The sequence below is a fragment of the Vicia villosa genome, linkage group LG2 (genome assembly GCF_029867415.1).
Source record: "Vicia villosa cultivar HV-30 ecotype Madison, WI linkage group LG2, Vvil1.0, whole genome shotgun sequence".
NCBI classification, from domain to species: domain Eukaryota; kingdom Viridiplantae; phylum Streptophyta; class Magnoliopsida; order Fabales; family Fabaceae; genus Vicia; species Vicia villosa.
Window position 1 is genome coordinate 15849070 of NC_081181.1, and position 17469 is coordinate 15866538.

Below are 17469 nucleotides of genomic sequence, written 5' to 3' on the forward strand. Positions count from 1 at the left end.
TTTGGTCCAGAAAGGGTTGATTACAACAAGAGCCATGCCTCCTCCTCGAAACCCCCCCTCAAGAGGATTTCGGCCTGATCTTCATTGTGAATTTCATCAGGGTGGTGCTGGCCATGATTTAGAAGGCTGCTATGCTTTGAAGGCCTTAGTGCAAGAGTTGGTTAGAGCAAAGATGCTATCTTTCAGGGATATGGGTCCCAATGTTGTCACTAATCCTTTGCCAGAACAGAGTGGCTGAAGACAGATCAAAGCCAGATATTCCTAAAGCCAAGTGTTTCAGACAGGATAGCTCATCCTTGTCGCTGATTAGTCACTAGGCCTTGTTTCTATACTGTTTGTATTTCCTTTATTGTGCTGTTTACTTTTAGACTTTGTTTGTTTCTGAATGGTGATTTTAATGAAATGAGCATTGCATATTTTGAATTCATTAACATCCACTGTGTTTATACTTATACCTTATTTTACAAAACTTTTTCTTCCATTTGCTTTCTCTATCAAACTTGTGTTTTATGCAAAGATTGGAGGGAGGATGATGACAACGAAATACCCAAGTTGTTGAACTGTATGCTTTCGAATAAAATTTTGCTGATGATGTACAGGCATTGTTTCAATTCCCAAACACTGGAGAAATAAGGAAGTTAACCCCTTGTCAACCCCTCTGAGCCTTCGAAGTAGGAGTTTCTTTCTGTACGAAAAAACCCACATTTTAAACCTGGGGCAGGGTAGTTCTCAGTTAATTTGGCTGTGCATTCTATTTTAAGAGAATCATTCAGTACACCTTTCCACAAAGGTTTCAATCACAAGCGCTCCTCCGCATACATCAAAGAAATGTTGGAGATGTCAATCAAAAGCCAATGATGGTTCATCAATCATTAAGCAAGGCAGTCACTATCTTTCAAAAAAAAAATGTATCAAAAAAATGTATACAAAGAAAAGCCTACTAAGTCAAAACCCAAAAACGACTTAGGCAAAAATTAAGGCATCCCGCTGACTGTAAGTTCAAAAATAAACAGTTCAGGCAAAAGTTAGGGATATCAAAATAAAAAGATGAAAAAAGAGAAGTCAATAAATTCCTCAAGCAACAAAATGTTGTGACAACAAAAAGGAAGAAGTGACGGCCATCTCAAAAGTTCTCTTTGCTTGTGAACTATCATCATTATCAAAGGTGCAATTCCAGAAGTCTCTTGGAACCTGAATGCATAAGTTGAATTAACTGAGTCTTAGGACTGGAGATCATCACGAAGATGGGGTGGGTACAATCAAATTTTGAGCCTTATATCCTTTGTTTCTTAAACCGTGAACCTAGCCACGTTACAACCTATGAAAGACCTAATTGAAGCAAGGTTTGTTTGAAAGCATACTACAACAAGGTTGCGTAAGCTGACTCCCATGAGATTTTCCAATCATTTGTTTTGATATCATGCCTTTGCTTCATCTTTCACTTTGAATGTCATAACCTCTATGTTTTGACCAGTGATTTCATTTGCTTTACATCAATAACATCTTTCCAAAAATGATTTTGATTTCAAAAATATTCTTTGAGCATTGCATTAAAATTACCATTCTTGAATGAACATTTTATTTGCAAGTAAGCATTCATCTTTCAGGAAGTTCAAACAGTCAAGAAACTTGATCAGTGATCCTATCAGGGGCACGTTACTTCAAGATCCTGTTGTTCAGATGTTCAGTTCAAGATTTGTTGATCAGAATATCCTTTCAAGACTTATACTGGGGCAAGCCATCCCAACAAACATTTTAAGAATTGAAGCCATGATCAGTTCATCCCGAGTACAGTTCAGCTAAAGCCATGATCAGTTAACTTGCAACAATTAATGATTCAGGGGCGATCTTCTTCAACAATCCCCAAGCAGTTCACCAATCCTTCTTAAAGGATTACTAGTCTGATACAGTTACCAATGTGACAAGAAGTATGTCCAAGCATCTTCATCGTAAGCAGAATTGGTAGAGTTCTCGTGTTAAGGAATCAGAGTTTTAATCTTGCCTCACAAAAGAGTCTCTCTCAGTTGTCACAAACAATTGCATTGCATTAATCATATATCATGCATAGAAAAATTCAACATCATGCATTGAAACAAATTTCATACTCATTTACATTCTCCGAGGTCCTGTTGTTATCAACATTTTACCTTGAGATCTAAGTCCAACTTACTTGGCACATACCAAAGTAGATGTTCGTCTGCCTGTTTCTATTTCCGTCCAATGCTACTCTTGGATGTGTAAACTTTTCTCTCTGTCCAATGCTACTCTTGGACATGTCGTTTCTCACTTTTTATCCAAAGCCACTATTGGATGTCACAATCCCCATTATTATGTTTCTCACCTCATTCAAAGCTACTATTGAATGACGTTCATGTCTTTGAGCTGGAATAACATTCCTTTTGTCCAATGCCACTATTGGATGTTTATTGAGTTTGTTTTCCATCCAATGCCACTCTTGGATGGATACTCATATTTGTCAAACAAGTTTCCTTTGTGTATTCAAAGCCATTATTGAATCCCTCTGGTTTCTTTTCGTCCAAAGCTACTATTGGATGACCCCAATATCTTCGAGCTTGGTTAACTTTCCTGTCGTCCAAAGCCACTCTTGGATGTTCTCAGGTTGTTTTCTTTTCCATTCAATGCCACTCCTGAATGGCTGCTCAAAATTCCAAATTGGATTCCTTTTGTTCAAAGCTACTATTGAACGTCTCTGATGTATTTCTGGGTTCAGGTTTCCATTTTGCATTCAAAGCCACTATTGAATCTCTTTGGTTTCCATTTTTATCTAAAGCTACTATTGGATTGTTCCCGATATTTTCCAGAGTTTGGATTCCTTTTGTTCAAAGCCACTATTGAACGTCTCCGCCGTATTTTCGGGTTTGTAGGTCTCTTTTTGCATTCAAAGCCACTATTGAATCTTGTTGGTCTCCTTCCATCCAAAGCAACTATTGGATGTCTCCGCTGTTTCCTCGGAGATTGGACCTTTTTTTTCTTTCAGATTCATTCAATGCCACTCTTGAATGTCTCTGATGGTTGGTGTCGTCTAATGCCACTCTTAGACGTTTCTACCCAATATATTTGTGTTCCAGAGTTCATTCAATGCCACTTTTGAATATCTCTGTTGATTTCCGTCGTCTAATGCCACTCTTAGACGTTCTTACTACACTTCTAACTTGGGTGTTATCCCTCCCTTTCCAAGTATTGCTGGATATTTCTTGTCACCCTGGCGGATAACCAGTAGTATCTTATTTCCCCAGCCGCTCCTTTCATTCGATTCTATCGCTCATTCCTTTTGTTCCCCCCAGTGGTGTTATACTTCTCTCTATTCCATAATCATACTTGATGCATCCATTAGCATCGCATCATACCTTAGGTTCAAAAATTGTGTGTTTTATATTTAAGTCTCTTCAATTACGTCGAGCTGAGGATTTTAACCCTCACATCTCCGGATAGAAGAAACTTAAATAGGGGCATCTGTCATACCCCAATTTTTGACCCTAAGATCATACCTCATTTGCATATAAATCATCAATCAAGAGTTTCATCTTAAAGCTCTGCTCTCGGTGTTATGCTCACTTCATCTGTAAGAGGGATCATCAAACACCAATGTTTTTTTGTATATATATGTTTTACTAACCAAAATACCAAAAATATTGCCTTGTGCTTTTGTATGTTTGTGTTTTGTAGGTACCAAGTCAAAGTATCCATCAAAAAGGGCATTTTTCAACATTTTCACTGTGCAAATCGATTTGCATAAGGTGTAAATCGATTTACACAACTGATTTTGCCCAGATTTTGCTTCTGCCATCAGTGCAAATCGATTTGCATAAGGTGCAAATCGATTTGCATAACTGTTTTTTCCCCAGATTTTGCCTTTTTTCAGCTATGTAAATAGATTTGCATAAGATGCAAATCGATTGCACCAGTGCGAATTTGGAAAAATGAAGGCAAATTTCAGCTTTTGAAAGTGTTGACATCATTTGCAAGCATGGGAAGCATGACTTAGTTCTTACATTTGATTCTCTACATCATCTAATCATGTACCCTCATGTGATTGCATCAAGACCATTGGGTTTCATTTTTGGCTCCAAATCACTTTTCCAAGCCTAATTCTATTTTCCAATCCTAACTCCAAGCCACAAAAATTCCCAAGCCTAGCTCCTATAAATTGAGGCATTCCCCTCTTCATTTTTCAAGCTTTGATAGCCAAGAAACTTATTGCAAATTCTCTCCTCACCTCTTCCAAACCCCTCACTCAAAGCTCTCATTTCTTCCACAAAATTAGTGAGTTACATCTTGAACCTCACTAATTTAGAGCTAAACCTCAACATAAACACTACTTTTCTTCATCAATTGTGAGAGATCAAGGCTTGTGGTTGTGTGTTCTTGAAGAAGATTCAAAGCTTGTGAAAGATTTGGTAAAATTCTAGATCCAATCCATAATTCAAGATGTGATCCATTGTTGTTTATGCTTGATGCACCTTTGGTGCTATATTGATGAGATTTGCTTGCTTACTTGATACATTTTCGTGCACAAATTGATCCAAGATCACAAGGTGTTTGGTTTTATGTTTAAACAAGTTTTCTTCTCTCTATTTGCTGTTTTTTTGAAAACTGTGTTGTGCAAATCGATTTACATCTGGTGCAAATCGATTTACACAACTGAAAACTGCGCAGATTTTGAAAACAGAGTTATGCAAATCGATTTACACTCTGTGCAAATCGATTTACACTGGGCAGAATGTTGATTTTTGTGGTTTTTGACTTGTTTTTTGGTTCTAACTCATCTTCTACTCCATTCTTTTGATATTTTCTTTGAATCACAAGATAGAGGCCTAATTTCTCTCTAATTTCAATGGACTTAGGGCGTCGATAGGATGAGAATCCAAATCCGCAAAATTATGTGATTGAAATTATGGATGAAAGGAGCTTTTAATGTGGTTCCATCTTTTATTTCTTTTTATTTTGATCGATGAAAGTCTTAATGCCTTGAGAATTCTTATGGATTCTTGGTAGAGACTAGATCACTCACCATTCTTCTTTTCGTGCGGTATTGCTTTCGGAAAACGATCTACATATCGTTCTTCTCGCATGCATTAGCACATAAAGTTTTGACCGGCCTCGTTGTAGGGTGATTTCTATATAAATCACTTGGCGATCTGCTTAACATAGCGCAATATTTCGTGTCCCGAATAAAAAAGATCAAATATGGAAGAGAATTGTATGCGGTTGATTTAAGACTTGTGGAGGTTTTATCGTGTAGTCGCTATGATTTTATCAAGCTTCTGATAAACCCCATTGAATTTAAATCCGAGTACATCATTCACTCACCATCGATCTCCTACTAACTTTGATAACATACTTGACAAGTTTCAAGATGGTTATCTTTAACATTTAACAACTAACTTTAATTTCCGCACCTTTACTATACCGCTCTTTATATTACCGCTCTTTATATTTCTCGCTTTATCGCTTTACTTTATCATTTCATCATATTTACTTTCCGTCATTTTCTCTTTGTCCACTTGGACATATGTTTATGCTTCCGTTATTTTTCTTTTGTCCACTTGGACCATACTTTATTTTTTCGCTAAAACACTAATAAATAATCAAAATCTAAAAAATACATAAGGCTCTCTGTGGACTATCAGTTACTATCCCTAGCAATTTGGAGATTCGGACTTATGGACTTAGTACCTTTGGACTCATTCTATTACTATCCTGTGATTGTTCTGTCTGTCTGGCATTGTTCTGTAGTATGTTTATGTGTGCAGGTATTTCCTTGAAAGCCCTTGATGGTTAATTCCAAGGCATTGATATAAGGATTTTACCCGAAAACAGCCGTTACTCTGCCCAATTTTCGTCAGAATCTTAATGTGCTTAGTGAAAAATGGTGCTAAGACAATAAGTTCATCTGGATCCCCAAGTGTTAATGTGTTGGTATTGATAAATCCAAAGGATGGGAAAACTACCTTGGCTCTTAATGTCAAGTGTTGGCTTCTTATTCGGTTAGACCGTTTCTTTCCTTAGCTTTTATTTTATGCATTAGGTTAGCCTCTTCATCTCCTCCCATTCTTAAATTTTCAAAATCTTCTCCCTTTTTCCAAAATATTCTTATGTTTGCAAACCTTTTCAAAACCTTTTTTCTTAAAAATATCTTTCGCCCTTAGTGGTTTTTCTTCAAAAGTTTAGACACCGTTAATTGTCGAAACGAGTGGTTATACCCCACGATTTTGAAATTGATTGATAATAACGAGATCTTTTCCGCGTGAGAGAGCTAGTGGCATACTCGTTGATCTTATCCGAGTTGGCGCCCTTCTTTCATTTGCGATGCAAAGAACTTGTTTGTTCTCATGCTCAAGATCAATGGCTGAGTATTTCTCTCTAACGACAACAAAGTGTTTATTCGTTTTAAAACGTTTTTCCCAAAAGCGGAACTACATTAGCTCTGACTTCTCCATTGCACTGAGGAGGTATGTAGGCCCAAAGCTTAACGCTTTGCCGAGCTTATTTTGAAAATGAAACAAACCGTTTTTTAGCACACACACAACACAGATTTTCAAAAAGGTTCCTGTGGAGTACCACAGATATGAGGGGTGCTTAAAACCTTCCCCTTGTATAAACAACACCCGTACCTAAGATCTCTTCTTTTGTTTTAAAAACAAACTTTGGTTTTTTTCGTTCTTTTCCCTTTTCCTTTGGAAATAATAAAAGCGCGGTGGCGACTTTCACTGAAATATTGATTCGAGTCATCCCATGGCTTCGATATCAGATTTTCCCCGCTACACTCGCGTATCGCCTAGACTAGCGCCTTGCAAAGTGGAGCCTATTCCGCATGGGATAACTCTATAAATAGCCCTCTGACTCCAGAGGGCAATGTAATCTTTTCTTACCCCCAAAATCTCTCACTTTGTTGTACCTTGTTGATCACACACTTATTTTGAGGGTTATGTTATTTGTGTTGAAAGAGAAGTAGTTGTACGAGTGTGAGTTTTGGTTGAAGAAAGTGAGTTTCCTTGGTCATGTGATTTTGAGTGGTGGTATTTCCGTTGATCCGCCTAGATTGAGGTTATGTCTCAATGTGAAGCTTTGAAATCTGTTTCTGAGATTAGAAGTTTACTTGGTTTAGCAGGTTATTATCGAAATTTTATTGAAGGTTTTTCTAAATTGGCTTTGTCGTTGACTAGGAAGGGTCAAGCTTTTATTTAGATCGCATAGTGTGAAACTGGTTTTCAAGAGCTTAAGAGAAAGTTGACAATCGCTCCTATTTTGATTTTTTCTGATCCGGAAAAATAGTTTTGTGTGCATTGTGATGATTCATTGATGGGTTTAGGAGGTGTGTTGATGCAGAATCGACAAGTGGTAGCTTATGCTTCAAGGTAACTTAAGGTCCATGAAAGGAATTATCCGACGCATGACTTAGAGTTGACTGCTGTTGTGTTTGTTTTGAAACTTTGGAGGCATTATTTGTTTGGGTCGAGATTTGATGTGTTTAGTGATCACAATAGTTTGAAGTATTTGTTTGGTCAGAAAGAGTTGAATATGTGACAGAGAAGATGGTTGTAATTCTTGAAGGATTATGATTTTGGTTTGAACTATCATCCGGATAAAGCGAATATTGTATTTGATGCTTTGAGTAGGAAGTTTTTGCATATGACAATGTTGATGGTGCGAGAGTTGGACTTACTCGAGCAACTTCGAGATTTGAGTCTGATTTGTGAATAGACTTCATCTGGTGTTAAGCTTGGTATGTTGAAGCTTACTAGTGGTATTCTGGATGAGATTGGAAAAGGTCATAAATCTAATTTGAGTTTGGTTGATCGATTAACGTTGATTAATCAAGGCCGAGGTGGTAATTTCCGGATTGATGAGAATGGTATCATGAGGTGTCATGATAGAGTTTGCGTTATGGATATATCTAATTTGAAGAAGAGGATTCTTGAAGAAGGACATCATAATGGATTGGGTATTCATCTTAGAGCTACTAAGATGTATCAAGATTTGAGGAAATTGTTTTGGTGGCCAAGTATGAAGAAAGATATTGCGGAATTTATGTATTCTTGTTTAATCTGTTAGAAGTCAAAAATTGAACATAAAAAACCGTTTGTTGGTTGCAACCATTATCTATTCCTAAATGAAAATGAGATAGCATTTCTATGAATTTTGTGTCTGATTTTCTGAGGACACCAAATACCTATATATATATATATATATATATATATATATATATATATATATATATATATATATATATATATATATATATATATATATATATATATATATATATATATATAGGGATATGATCAAATGACACCAGGGTGTCAAAGTTTAATTTGACACCAAATCTCAACCGTTAAAAGAATTGATCTAACGGTGATACTAAATAGCCTATTTTTTAGGAGAAAAACATGCTATGTATTTTTTTATTATTCTTTTATTTCATTTAGTATCTCCGTTTGATCAATTCTTTTAACGGTTGAGATTTTGATGTCAAATTAAACTTTGACACCTTGGTGTCATTTGATCCATATATATATATATATATATATATATATATATATATATATATATATATATATATATATATATATATATATGGTAATCAATTTCATAAATTAAAGAATTACCAATACGAATGATTATTTATTAACATTTAAGACACTGAAATACGCAAGAAAATTTAAAAAAATCACTCTTATATATTTATCTGTCATACGGATTATTATCAATATACATGGTGATTACTGATTGGTCCTAAATCAAACACAAGTAATATAATCTCTCTCGTATAGAAGATTATTACATAGCCTTAAAATAACGGTCATCATCTATATATATAATTTCTTAGGCATAGTTTTTGCTATATTTTAATAAAAAATATAACAAAAATAGAATTATATATATATATATATATATATATATATATATATATATATATATATATATATATATATATATATATATATATATATATATATATATATATATATATATATATATATATATATATATATATATATATATATATATATATATATATATATATATATATATATATATATATATATATATATATATATATATATATATATATATATATATATATATATATATATAACTTTTTTTTTCTATATAATATTTAACCATATTTATCATATTTTTATAAAAAAAAATAAAAACAATATTTAAATAATTATATCTAATTTTTCTTCACCGTAAAAAATCGCCCACAAGAACTCAATAAAATAAAAAACATAGCCAGCCTTCTATCAAAAAAAAGAAAATAACCAATACAGCCAATCTCGTTTACGCTAATAACCTGTTGTTTTGTTATGTATGAAATAGCGTACAGCGCCAATACCAGAAACAGTTTGATTACACCATAACCCATGTCTTTCTGATAGAGAAGAATGTTGAGTGAAATATGATTCCTTCAAATATATGGCTTGTATGTAATTGATTTGTGTGATGTCCAAGTGCATAATTGGGGGTATATATATAGTCTGATATTGCTTGTGTTTTCTTAGCGATATGGAAATGTGTGATCAATAATAGTCAAATAAAATAAAAGACTACTTCTTGATAAAATAATAATAATAATAATAATAATAATAATAATAATAATAATAATAATAATAATAATAATAATAATAATAATAATAATAATATAATAATAATATAATAATAATAATAATAATAATAATAATAATAATAATAATAATAATAATAAATAAATAAAAGCCTACTTTTCCCTTTTTTATATAATTTTCTTTTTGTAATTAATATTTGAATTTAATTAAAATACACTTACTTACCTCATTAAAACCGTCACTTAAAATAACACAATTGAATGGTCATCATATACTGGGTCCAATAAAACTCTTAATATTTTTCTTATTGTATGAATATTGTAATAATGCTATGTGAGTTTTGACTAGTAATGGGTCCAATAAAATAGAAGACTACTACTTTTCCTTATTTCTTATAAGATATTTTTTTCTTTTTTTAATGCAATTTTCTTTTTATGGGAGAGAATCTCCTCATGTGTTTAACCGTTGTCAATTTGATTTTTCCGTTGTTTCTAGATTACCTCACGTAACAATATGGATAAGGAAGCATTAAGGAAGCAAAGTTACGGAATTATAAAGATAAGGTTAAATTTTAAATAAGCAATTTTTCATTAAAAATCATATAAGACTTTAAATAAGATATAATTTTAGTGAAAGAAAAAGGAGTGCAACTACGATCAAGAGGGGGTTGGAACCACTTGATCGCTAGCTGGTTTAGTGGTAATTGATATTAAATTTGATAGGAAAACCACGGTTCGATCTCCTGCAATTACGATCGGAGGAGACTGAAACCACTTGGTGTCAGAACTGACACCGAACCGGACTAAACTGGTAATGATAAAAAAAAAAAAGAGTGCAAAGTAAATAAAAATTTAAACCCTTCATAAAAATAAAACATCAAGAAAATGATAACCTGAAAGTCCTAAAAGTTATTGGGGTATTACTATCTCTAAAAATACTACAGGATAAAGCAGGATCAACGAAATATTTAATTTGTGCAATTTATGTTCTATTTGATCTAAATATAACATGAGGGTGCCAAATGACATCTAGAATATGAGTAACATGAGGGTGCCAAATGACATCTAGAATATGAATCTAGAATATGAGAGGAGCTGGAAAAACAATCTTTGTAGAATAATAATTACCGATAAGAGAAGTATTGGAGATTGATGAATATTTTAACAGGTGTAACAAATATGTTGTCAATTAATATTATTTATCATATAAGAAAAAGTTAACTAATCTCAACAAGAGGACAACTTCTCTACCCATCACAAAAAGATGGGTAGTGTACCTCCAACCAATTACATGATTTCATCTCATTTAATACATTTAATTATTTATTAAAATACTACAAATGTTTGTTATTTTCAAAGCATTTTACAAATGAGATAACCTTACCCAACTTTTTGAGTTGGGTAAATAAGAATTCACCTCTCAATAATTCTATTTTGTCTTGTTGCTCATACATCGCGTCACGTAATACCACCAAAAACACATAAATTTTCCACTTTTACTGGTATCATGACTGGCAGATTTCAATATGTGCTGATAGGTGAAATAAGTTCCTTTTATCCTTATTATTCGGTAGTAGTTTTCGCACTAATTTCTGTTGTATAATACTTTTGAATCTCTGTGATATTTTTTACAAATATCATAGGAATGGTTGATAGTATTGGATACATACAAGCACAGTCGGGCTGGAAAAAACATCAAGTTAATTTTCTACTGAGGGACCACAGGTTTTTGTTTTGATACCAATAAATAGTCCTGTTTGCCTCCATATTAATCTCTCATTATGTAACACTAAAATCCCCCCTTTGTGTAGCAACAACACCATGAAGTGCACTCTTTGGGAGGTTTATACCACCCATTTCATCTAATTCAGCCAAGATCGGGTCAATGCGCGTGGTCCAACTGTTGTTTGGCTTCAGTACGCAAAAGTGAAGGAAGAGGGTTACATGTTTCTACTGCTATACCCTCCACTACTGCTATACCCTATACTAATTTTTTACTCAATCTTACATGTTTCTTTTACTACGTAGGGAAGTATCCGTTTTCAGTCACAAACACTTACAATGTTGCCAAGCTTATATCAACGATGACTTCCCTCCAATCAAACAGTTTATTGACAGGTACCTTCTACGTAATATGTTTTGTCTCTTTTCTCCATACATCTCCTAGTATATAAGTTTTTTTGAGTGAATTATTCATGCAGCATCCCTAAAGACTCTTTGATAAACATTTCAAACCAACTAATATCTGTTGCACCCCAATTTTTGACCTCTGAGATCACATCATTTTCAAAGTGTTATGATCATTATCATTATCCTTTATCATCATGCATATTTTTATTTACTAACAAAAATATATATAAAAGAAAAAAGTGTGTTGCTTGTGTGTCAAAACAGGAGAATGATCAAGAGGAAGCTGAAGAAATTAGGGTTTTGAGGACCACAAGAGGTTCAACATTCTATCAATATTCAAAGGTTCCTTCAATCAATATTCAAGTCCAAGGATTGCTCAGTTTAAGGCAGACAACTCTCAAGATCGCCAGAAGCGCCAAATTAGGGTTTTGACCTAATTTCATCAGAAGGTTGACTTTTAATCAGGAGATGATTCAAAGACTCAAAATATGATTCAAAGGCCTTCAAATCAACAATATTATAGTCCATTCATGTCATTCAATTGAGGAGAAGACCTTGATTCATTGAAAGATCGCAAAACTGCAATTCATATGAAAAAAGTCAACTGCAGTCAAAAATCAAGATTTTTGGTCAAAATCAATTATTTGAAATAATATTCATCATTTGATCAAGGATTGATCATAATTTATCAAGAAAAGTTGAGAAATCAACAAAACTCAAAATTTCAAAATTAAGGTTTTTGACCTAAAAGTCAATTGAACTTTGACCAGTCATAACTCTCTCATAATTTATCAGAAAAATTCCAAACAAATCTTATTATCAAGGAAATTCAATTATCTACAACTTTGATGTTGGGCCCAAGGTCAAGAAATGCTTTTGCATAAGAGATATAAGTCAAAACATTACAGGTCATTTTGAAAGTCAACAAAAAGCAGTTTTTTGTCAAAGCGCATATCATCAAGATAACTTCTCCAAATGCAAAAACGCTTCCAAAGTGGTTTATAGAGGACATCTTGGGCTTTCCAAAAAGTACAAGAACACTATCATAGGATCAAAATTAAGGGAGATATACCTTGATGAAGTTGACCTTTTTTGGGAAAATGCATGAAACAAGTAATGACCAAAAATTGATTCTTTTTCAAAAAGGCCAATTCTTTTGTGATTCAATCTTGACTCTCATATGTTTAAAGACATTCACAACCTATCCATGGTTCATGACATTTTTTATTTCATTTTTTTATCGAATTTTATTTATTTAAAATTCAATTAAAGTGAGATAATTTAAGGTATTATCCAAGAAGGTTCATGTGATGCAAGCAATGACCATTCAAGATGCTTAAAGATAAGATTTGAGATTGTTGAGAATAACACTTGAGTGTTTTAACCATGGTTAAAGAAATGCACTCATTGAAAGAATATTCCATTCTTTTTCCACAAAATTAATCATGACAGTTTCAAGTTGCTTGGCCTCCAAGATCAAACTCTTTGCCTATAAATAGAGTTTCATTTTCTTCATTCAAGAGAAGGGAAAAAAAGGGGAGAGCACAACAACCACAATAAAGCCATAGCTTAAGAATTTTATATTTTCCAAAAGTTTCAATAAACTTGTAAAAGTCAAGGCTCATTCAAATTGTCACTTTCCATCAATTCCAATCACTCTATTCCATTCTTGGGATATTATAGGGTAAGTACAATGTAGTTTGTAACATGTAGTAGTGTTAGGAGTTCATGAATTAAAAACTCCATATTTATGCATATTTTCAATTTCTCAATTAAAAAAAATGTTTTAATTTTAGTTTTAAGTTGATAAAATGTTTATTTAATTTTTAACATAAAAATATTTTATTTTTATTTATAATTTATTTATTTTTCTTAATCAATTAGTAATTATGTAAATATTGCTTTTTAATTAATTCAACCAATAAAAAAATCCAAAAAATATTTTCCTTTTAGATTTAGGTTTATATTTTTATAATCTAATATTTGACATAAAAATATTTTTTTTATTCATAATTAATTTATTTTTCTTAATTAATTAGTAATTATGTATATATTTGCTTTTTAATTATTTCTAACCTATCAAAAAATTCCAAAAAAAATAATTTCTTTTCTTAAATTAGGTTTATATATTATATACTAATTTTAGACATAATTAGATTTATTTTTCTCATTAAGTTTAATTATTTGTATAATTATTTGTTTAGTTAGCTTTTAACTAACTTAAAATCAATCCAAAAATCACAAAAAAAATGAATTATGTTGAATTTGTTTTATATTTAAGATTTTTGTCATTTTATTTTCTCTTAACCTAATTATACTTTCAAAAATTCTCTTTTATTATTTTACACATTGTGTTAATTTTTCACAATTTCATATTTATTTTTGCATATTATTTGATATTATTTCTTATCTTTTTCTTTGTCCCGAATCGGAATAAAAGATCAAATATGGCAGAGATTGTATGCAGTTGATTTAAGACTTTTGGAAATTTATCGTGTAGTCGCTATGATTCTATCAAGCTTTTGATAAATTTTCATTAACTTTAAATCCGAGATCATCATTCACTCACCATCGATCTTCACTAACATCGTGGATATACTTGACTAACTTCAAGATGATTCGCGTGCTAACGTACTAACAATTGACTTTAATTTCCGCATTTTATCATATTGTTCTTTATATTTCTTGCTTTATGCTTTATTTTATCATTTATCATATTTAGTTTATGTTATTTTCTCTTTGTCCATTTGGACGTATTATTTATGTTTCTGTTATTTTCTCGTTGTCCATTTGGACATATCATTTATGTTTCCGCTATTTTCTCTTTGTCCATTTTGCTAACGCACGGGAAAGATATCCGAGATCATCATTCACTCACCATCGATCTTCACTAACATCGTGGATATACTTGACTAGCTTCAAGATGATTCGCGTGCTAACGTACTAACAATTGACTTTAATTTCCGCATTTTATCATATTGTTCTCTATATTTCTTGCTTTATGCTTTATTTTATCATTTATCATATTTAGTTTATGTTATTTTCTCTTTGTCCATTTGGACGTATTATTTATGTTTCTGTTATTTTCTCTTTGTCCATTTGGACATATCATTTATGTTTCCGCTATTTTCTCTTTGTCCATTTTGCTAACGCACGGGAAAGATCTTATAAATTGAGGGTAGGTAACTCCTAAATTGCTTGCTCAAACAAATCCATTTGAATTGGGCCTCTCCTTGAGTATAAGCCCTAACACCTTTCATTTTCAAAAAACGTATTTTTAAAACTTCTCATCTATTTTCAAAAACTTTCATCTGGTATTTGAAGGGCATTATTCCCGGTGAAACTCTTCAGAGACATATGTGACCTAGTGTCCATCTTCACTTCTTCTGTTTTCAAATCAATTTCAAAACTGCTTTCAAATTAACTTTCAATCACTGTTTTCACAAAACAAAATTCAAAAGATAAAACTTTGTATACATCTGCCAAGGATTATTACAAAGACAAACCATTTAAAAAATGATATTTGTATACATCCGCCAAGGATTATTACAAAGTTAAAACATTTTCCAACACACACCCACACCCATTTTCAAGCAAACAAAATCAAACAAGACAAAAGTGATCTAAGCAAAATTAAGAGCCCATGGATAACCACGGATATAAAGGGTGCTTAAAACCTTCCCTTTGTATAACCAACCCCCCGAAGCCAAAATCTGTCAAAAGGTCTTTCATGTTCTTTTATGCCTTTCCTATTTGGATAAAATAAAAGTCGGTGGCGACTCTTGCAAAAACAAACAAAAAACCGCAAACAAACATTTTTGCTATGCGGAAATCAAAAGAAAAAGTAAGGAGTCAGTTCGAAAAACCGAGTTACAGAACTGGCGACTCTGCTGGAGAATTGAAAAATCTTTTTTAAAAGAGGGGTTACCTTAGAGTTTTAGATCACTTTAATATTTGCTTATACTTGTTGATTTTGTTATTTTTGCTATTCTGGATATATGTGTGGTTCTGTCACTTGAAATACATTATGGACAAATCCTAACCTCGATTAAGTACACATAAGAATTAGGTGGAGGTAAAGTCATGTATGGCATACAAGGAGTTCAGTCCTTAACAAGCTGTCATGATAATCCTTCCGCTTAGTGGGGGTTCTTTGCTGGTAGTATATGTTTATCAAGTTCAGTTGCGAAAACATTATTGCTTTCATTGAGCTGTAGAAGCTGAGTTGACCGTAGAACCCATTATCCCATCTTGGCCTTCTTAGGTTGTGATGTAGAAACTATTCAGGTGTAGACTTGGATTAGTTGTCATGCGGAGAATCACACGCAGACGAGTTGTTCTTGAGAATATTATTGGCTCACAAGTTCAGTTGTGCAAGCCGGTAATATCCGAAAGAAGAATGTGGACTCTGATGTATCAGTAGAACATATTGTGCAGGTGATTAACCCCTAGTATTATCCCATGTTTGGTTCTTTGATCTAATGCTCGTGACGTTGAACTTTTGAACCTATCTTATGTGCACCATGTTTGTGTTACCATGTCTGTATATGTGGCATTCATGCATCATGCATACATACATCCATGCATACATACATCCAGGTTATCCATGAAACTTATCCTTGTCTGTCTCCATCTTCGAAGTTGTCTATCTACCATAAAGCTAATACCTCCTCCTTGGAATCCTCTTCCAGAAGGTTTTAGGTCTGATCTTCATTGTCCTTTCCATCAAGGGGCAGCGGGCCATGATTTAGAAAGATGTTTCCCTTTGAAGGATAGAGTTCAAGAGTTGGTTAGATCAAAGATTCTATCTTTTAAGAATGTTGGTCCCAATGTTGTCACTAACCCTTTGCCAAATCAGAATGGCTGAAAATAGGTCAAAGGCAATTATCTCCCTAAAGCCAGTGTATCAAGACAAGACAGCTCATCCTCGTCACTGATTAGTCACTAGGCCATGTTTCCCTACTGTTTGCATTCCCTCAGTCGTATTGTTTGCTTTTAAACTTTGTTTATTCCTGAATTTTAATTTTAATGAAATGAGCATCGTATGTTTGAATTCATTTTCATCTACTATGTCTATATTGATGCTTCTTTTACAAAACATTTCTCCTATTTTGCTTTCTCTGTCAAACTTGTGTTTTATGCAAAGATTGGAGGGAGGATGATGACAACGAAATACCCAGGTTGTTGAACTGTATGCTTTTAAATAAAACTTTGCTGAAGATGTACAGGCATTGTTTCAATTCTCAAACACTGGAGAAATAAGGAAGTTAATCCCTCGTCAACCCCTTTGAGCCTAGAAGTTGGTGTTTCTTTCTATACGAAATAACCCACATTTTAACCCGGGGAAGGGTAGTTCCCAGTTAATTTGGTTGTGCATTATATTTTAAGAGAATCATTCAATACACATTTCAACAAGTGTTTTAATCACAAGATTTCCTCCGCATACATTAAAGAAATGTTGGAAACGCCAAGCAAAATTCGATTATGGTTCATTATAATCATTAAGCAAGGTAGTCACTATCTTTAAAAAAAAGGTATAAAAAAAAAAGAAAATCAAAGAAAAGCCTGCTAAGTCAAAATCAAAAAATGACTTAGGCAAAAATTAAGGCATCCCGCTGACTGTAAGTTCAAAATAAACAGTTCAGGCAAAAGTTAGGGATATCAAAAGAAGGAAAAAAGGAGATATAAGTCATTAAATTCTTGAACCATAAAATGTTGTGACTATCAAAAGGAAGAAGTGACTGCAA